This window comes from Octopus bimaculoides, chromosome 9 (genome assembly GCF_046866305.1).
Source record: "Octopus bimaculoides isolate indiv1 chromosome 9, ASM4686630v1, whole genome shotgun sequence".
Taxonomy (NCBI): domain Eukaryota; kingdom Metazoa; phylum Mollusca; class Cephalopoda; order Octopoda; family Octopodidae; genus Octopus; species Octopus bimaculoides.
In genome coordinates this window covers 66,387,579-66,395,078 of record NC_142936.1, presented here as the reverse complement: position 1 = coordinate 66,395,078, position 7,500 = coordinate 66,387,579, and the positions used below count along the sequence as shown (strand labels likewise).

General features: G+C 31.5%; 1 protein-coding gene across 12 annotated transcripts in view; it reads left to right on the top strand.

The window, feature by feature from the left end:
• The window catches only part of LOC106879147 (voltage-gated inwardly rectifying potassium channel KCNH7), a 661,705-nt gene that overhangs the window by 67,650 nt on the left and 586,555 nt on the right, over positions 1 to 7,500 (top strand). For 2 of the 12 annotated variants that reach the window (XM_052970722.2, XM_089357628.1), the window contains exon 1: positions 7,092 to 7,500. This exon is cut by the window's right edge and continues 135 nt beyond it. The exons of 9 other annotated variants lie outside the window; for them this stretch is intronic. The gene's annotated coding sequence lies outside the window, so the exon portion shown is untranslated. Of the gene's footprint in view, positions 1 to 7,091 lie in introns of those variants that run through there. One more of the 12 variants, XM_052970721.2, reaches the window with a different exon arrangement.

Here is a 7,500-nt window from a genome sequence, read left to right as displayed (position 1 = left end):
TTGGTTGAAAGCGTAAAAGAGAGATAGACAGAGAAACGTACACGCGCACAGAGGCACATAGAAACAGGCGCGCACGTGCACATAATAAACGTATAAATACATACAGGCAAGTGTTTGATTATGCGCATGAGAGGATAAAATGATAATACATATAGCTACACACACACACACACACATACACACAGATGCATACACACACATACACACACATACACACACATACAAGGTTGCATACATACGTATATGCGTATCTATCTATCTATCTATCTATCTATCTATATATCTATATATATATATATATATATATATATATATATATATATATATATATATAATGGATTTTATGTCCCTCAAAGAAGGCAATGAACATTAACTGTAAAACTGGCCTATCTGATATCTGACACAATTTATCAGTGACTTCGAAGTTATGCAGTGTGACGAGTACCATGACGTCCGGCAAAATTTCGTCGAGTTCGAAAAAAAATTATTAATTATCTATCTATCTATCTATCTATCTATCTATCTATCTATCTATCTATTTATCTATTTTTCTTTCCTCTCATTCTCTATCTGTTTCATATATATATATATATATATATATATATATATATATATATATATATATATATATATAATGTGTGTGTGTGTGTGTGTGAATAAATATAAATATGAATCCATATATATCTCTAGGCACACACTCATACACATACATACATACACATGTACACACACATGCATCCTTAATGTTATCTGCAGTACAAACAAGAAACTTAGCTGTCGTTTGGATTAGGTGTGTCAACGCACTAAAACACAAATGCTGGAGACAGAAATATCAGGGAAAAAAGATTGAAGGAGTCTTTAAATCTGCATGCTACTAGGGGACTTGCTGAAAAAAATTGTCAATAATCGTTTGTGAATGGGAAAAATTTTCCCTTCGGCAGACTGCCACTAAGAGCTATTTGGTGTGAAATACATGCAACTTTGCAAAGAGTGGGACAAGATGTTTATTCCATTGCTACTTGCGCGCATCCCCTCACAAGCACACACGCATACACATATTCTCTCTTTCTCTCTCTTTCTTTCACTCTCTTTCTCTCACTCCCTTTCTCTCTGTGTCTCACACAAGAAAAAAAAAAAAGAACGTACACATACGCACGCACACACACATGCGAGTTCGTAAAGACGAAATGTAAACAAAACAGACGTAAATCATCGTTGTGTACATTACTTGCGGGCATGCAGACCTCCTAGAGATGTCATATATGTGACTAATAATAATAATAATAATAATAATAATAATAATAATGATAATAATAATAATAACAACAACAACAACAATAAAAATAATAATATGGATGATAATAGTAATTGTAGAAAAGAAATATGCGGTCACGTAATTACGTGTGCAAAGTGACTTCGTAATTATGTGATGAAATACCGCTGTCGAAACTTAGCACCGCTGTACACGGTTTCATAAAAGGAAAAAATAGTAAAGGAGAGAAAGAAATCTACTACTTTCCATTATGAAATGCAAATGCATAGACTTTTCTAGTTCTCTGTGGATTATTTTGTATTAGATGTGTACAAGGAAGGAGTAAATAGCCGGCATTTATAAGAGAAGAATTAACAAAGTAAAAGTTGGCAACCGGCAAATTGTTTTTACTAAAAATTCTTCCATCTAAGAAGAATGAAGCATGTTGATAGAAATAGCACCCAATGAGGTTTGCTAAAATAATAGATATAGTGAAATCTTACTCAATTCACACACTATCGTGTGTTTCTTTAATTTTTAAGTATCCCCTGGGGGGTAATGTGGTCGAAGGGGCCCCTGGTGTGTGTATATGGTGGTGGTAGTGGTGGGGAGACGAGATAGATATGCCTGGAAGGAATTTAATTGTAGATCTGTATTATCGGGTCTTACTTGGGTCTCAACTGTAACAAGGACAGCAACAGCATCAATTGTTCTCCCTCACCGGGAGAGAAGGATTTCTTAATAATAATAATAATAATAACAGTGATGATGATAATAATAATTATAATGATGATAATGATAATGATAATAATAATAATAATAATAATAATAATAATAATAATAATAATAATAATAATAATAATGTATAATTTTGATATATTTTGAAAAGAAAAGCATAAAATAAAACAAAATTGATCTATAAACACAAAAATGATTCCGTTTTAATTTATGAATACCTGTTTTTTTTCTATCATTCTTTTTTTGTTTTTGTTCTAGTTCATTAAAGATTTTATTTTTAGTTAAATCCCAATTTTAAATAGAACAACTTCGATCTTCTTTCGGATGAGCGTGTGATTTTCATTCTCCATTTTTTAATTTTTTTTTTTATTCTGAAAAAATGAAAACGATTTAATTTTGTAGCTAATTGTTTTCCGACAGCGGATTCTCGAATTCAGCGATCCACTTTCATAACCATTAACAACGGTGACAGCTGCAAAGAAGAAGACTCGACGAGGAAGCAGATTGTCTCAAATACTTCTAATTGAACATTTTTTAAAAATTTGTCATCACTTTTCAACTGCCATTTTTTTTTTTTACCAATTTCTTTGTAGTTTCTTTTCCCTATTTTTTTTTTTTTTTCATCTGGTAGGCTAACAACAAAAATTTTAAACAGCGATATTATAAATACAGTTAACAAACAAGTAATACAACAACAACCACGCAATTATTAATTATAACAGGTCCAAATTTTGGCGCAAGGCCAGCAGTTTGGAGGAGGAGGTGAGCAGAAGTTAGTCGATTGCATCAACCCCAGTGCTCATTGATACTTTGTTTTATCGACCCTCAAATGATGAATGGCAAAGCTACCTACGGGGAAATCTGAACTCAGGACGAAAAGAGCCATAAGAAATACGAATAAGCATTTTGTTCAACGCGCTACCGATTCCGCCATCTCGCCACCTAAGTAATAATAATAATAATAATAATAATAATAATAATAATAATAATAATAATAATAATAATAATAATAATAATAATAATAATGATGATAATAATAACAATAATAATAAATACTTTCAACTTGAGAATACCAGACTCTCTTAAAGCTCTTGCAAAGCTGAAACATTTAACAGAATCTTAGTTTTTTCAGAGTCTAGTCTCCGTTCCTTACAATATATAATTGTGAATCCTAAATACTACCCATAGTCAAACATCCAACTTGTTATTACTTGAATTCTCCGATGAAACTTGGAATAGTGCACGTAAAATAAAAAAAAAATAAAAAAACAGCGAAAATAATAATAATAATAATAATAATAATAATAATAATAATAATAATAATAATAATAATAATAATAATAATAATAATGATAGGAAAATGTTGGCAAAAATATACTGACGAAATTATTAATACCTGTATACTAATTAACAAAACTGTGTCTAATTGCTATGTGAAAACAAAGCGTCAACTTAAAAACTGCGCGAAATAAAATCGAAAGTAAGAAAAACCAAAAACAAAAAAAATGCCAAGGCTGTTGCTGCTGCTGCAAGTGCTTCTGCCACTGCTGCTATTACTTCTGCAGCTACTACGACTACTACTACTTAGAACAACTTCAACAACGCGTCGGACAGCAATAGCATTCGATCTATCAATCATTCAGTAACAACGATAAATGCAAACAATGTAGGAGTTGTGAAAATTTATTGCAAGAAAAGATATAAAAATGTTAGTAAGACTTCAGGGCTTCCGTATATTTACTACAAGGCAAAATATGAAAGCAAATATTATAATTAGATAGATAGATAGATAGATAGATAGATAGATAGATAGATAGATAGATAGATAGATAGATAGATAGATAGATAGACAAACAGATAGATAGATAGATAGATAGATAGATAGATAGATAGATAGATAGATAGATAGACATAATGCATCTTTGATAGAAGAAAACTAAACAGTTATCAATCTATGCGACTGCAGATGAAACTATTGTCACTGTCGCATAATGTAGTGAAGGAATTCTTTAGGGAAGCGTAAAATCTTTCGTTTGTGTCTTTTGTTGCGGTTAACTGAGATGAAATGCAATGATTAAAAAAAAATTCTAACTTCACTGCTTACAACTTGAGTTTCGGTAAAAACAACTGTAGGAGAAGTCGTAAAATCTTCATTGTGACAACAGGTGTGGCAGATAACTGTGTTATACATATTGTTTTGTATATATATATATATAATATGTTTGTATGTGCACGTATTAATACAAAACTGATGACAAATTATCATGGGAACTTGGTAGAAAAAATTGGAAATAAACAGAAGTATCGGCAAAACGAAAGCGAGGTTAGAAAAATAAGTAAAAACTACTTTCCTTTTAGCCTTCTCTGTGTTTATATTTTTCCCCTCCTCCGCCTCCCCTTCCTCCGCCTATTCTTCCTTCGCCATTTCCTCTTGCGTCTTCTGCACAACTTCTCTTGCCACCATCATTCACTTCCACCAATACCTACATCTCCCTCTTCGTCTTCCGCTCTCTCTCTCTCTCTCTTTACTCTTTTGTTCTCTGTTTCTCTCCCTCTTTTTCTTTTTCTGTCTTTGCTTTCCCTCATCTCTTATTCTCTCTGTCTCTCTCTGTTTCTCTCTCTCACTCTCTTTCTCTCTCTTTGTACGCCGAACCTGTGTAACTCTAGTTGAGTCTATTTTCGTAGCATTATTCTTACTCAATCACTTGCCTTTTGTTCTCATCTGTCCACCACCATCATCACCACCAAACCACCACCGCCACTATACCACCACCACCACCACCACTAAACCACCACCACCACCACCACACTACACAACCTCCACCACCGCTGAATCGGTCGCCACCACCAACTCCACCACTTCCATCACCACCAAATCACCACCACCATCACTACTACTACTACTACTACTACTACTACTACTACTACTACTACTACTACTACTACTACTACTACTGCTACTACTACATTCTTTCTTTTTTTCTTCTTCCCCCTCTGTTACCCATTTCGCATTCAGGGCTGATCTTTGATAAGCTAAAATTTTTATTTTGTGATTGTTTTCGTTCGATAAGTTTTCTTATAGTTTCTTTCACTCTTTCTTCCTTTCTTTCTTTCTTTTTTTTAATATTCCTCTCTTTTTTCCCCTTTCGTTCTGTTTTTCTTCTCCACCTCTCCACCATTTTGGTTTTTTTTCTTTCTTTCTTTTCTTCCTTCTTTCCTTCTTCTTCATTTATTTCGAATGTTAGTTGAGCTGATCTTGCTACAAGTTAAATGCACTGGCGGGATGACTACAAACTAAATTCACACGGAAGTTTCAATGTTACACTCAGATATAGACACACATACACACCCACACACACACACACACACACACACACACACACACACACACACATTCACATGCTCGCGCACACATAGTCACACATACATACACTTTCACGAACATGCGTAACTTTAGCAATTGAAAAGGAGTCTATTTTCTGGTAAACGAAAAGCTTTTAAAACAATAAAATAACGAAAAACAAACAAAGAAAAAGAGTAAAACTGGAAGAGTTCAAATTTTTTTTTAGATATATATATATATATATATACATATACATATTTACAGAATTTTTCGAATGCTTGATTGAGTCTTTATTACAATTTAGACCTGTTTGGAGGTACCCAAGAAAATTCTTCGTGTGATGCTATGGTGATGAAGGTTTATATATAAAAAAAATTAAAACAGAAAAAAAAGAAAGATTTCGAGAGAAATATTATAAAACATTAATGCAACGATACAGGCATTTTATTATGATAATAACAATAAAAAAAAACACAAGAACGAAACAATATAAAGTGAGAGTATGTGAGACATGAAACTGGACTAAATGCTACAAAAAATTAAACAACACTACCCAGTCAACTGAAGGAAATTTATTTAAAAGAAAAACGAATAAGAGGAAATATATATATATATATATATATATATATATATATATATATATATATACGTAAAAGGCAGCATTTTCGCATCAAACAACGAAATAAATTAGATGTATTAGCAACTTTTGCTAAAAACAAAATATGTTTTTTTCATCATGCGTTGATAAGATTCTAACGAAGCACCGATATATATTCTTTAATCGCTCTGCTATTCACATGTACAGCACACAAACAGCGGCCAACACACACTCACTCACTTGAATACAAACAATAGGCACACACACGTATATATATATATACACGTATATATATATATATATATATATATATATATATATCGTGATGAGCCTGATCAAAAAGGTCCACTGGTTTATTACCATACATTATATTTTCGGCATCCTTTCTTATTTTTGTAATTAAATTCCGAGGCACCCTGGGATGCACTGGCTATCAAAGAACATGATTACGATAAACAAACCCTTGAAATCCATGCTTGAAGGAACAAATATATTTTTTTCGTTAAACACTGAATCAAAATTACTTTTTTGATAAAAAGAAAAAGGGAAGGAAAACATAAATATATGCAGACAGAAAACAATTCGTCTAACTAACTCTTCTGTTATGTTACTTGAAAAGAAGAGGAAACTCTAGTAGTTAGATACATAAATATATACATATATATATATATATATATATATATATATATATATATATATATATATATATATATATACATATGAATATATGCACGTATGTGTGTATGTATTGAAGAAAAGACGAACTGCATGATCACGAATAAGTACAAATCATACATGCAACACATGCATAAATAGACGAATATATCTAAACAGATTTGAAGAATGTCAAGGAATTTGAATTTTAGATCTTTTAACTAAATATAAATAAACCGCATCACGTACGTACATACAGATATTATATATTATATATATATATATATATCAATGTGTGTATGTATGTATCTTGATTGTATATAATCATTAAGGTTGTGTACCTATGTATGCATAAATGTGTAAATATCTGTACATATATATGTGTTCTACATGTTTTGTATATTATCTATATATAGAAGTATATTCTACATGTTTATGTGTGTGTATGTCTACACACTCATAGTGTTAGTGTCGGTTCTGTAACGTCAGCAGAACCGCATTGTTTCAAACTCAACGAAGAATAACAGAACTAAACTAAAGAACAAACATTAGCACATTAAAAAAAAAAAAAAAAAAAAAAAAACATAAATCGTTCAACAAACTCCAGTTACTTTTTTGTAAGAATTTCATTACAATTAAGGACAGGCAGGGCTATTATTACCAAATCTGCGTATTTCATACGGGAAGCAGTTGATCCCTAAGCTAAATGAGAAAGAAAAAAACATTCAAGAAAACAACGAAAGTTGTAAAACGATGTTCATTGCAAAAATATAAGGATTTTAATTCCGAGAAGATACTTATGAAAGTAAAAATTCAAACCGCGTTTGGAATATAAGGAGAAATAATTGGATTACTTGCGGATACTCGTTAACACTCATTTAATTTAATATATATATATATATATATATATATATA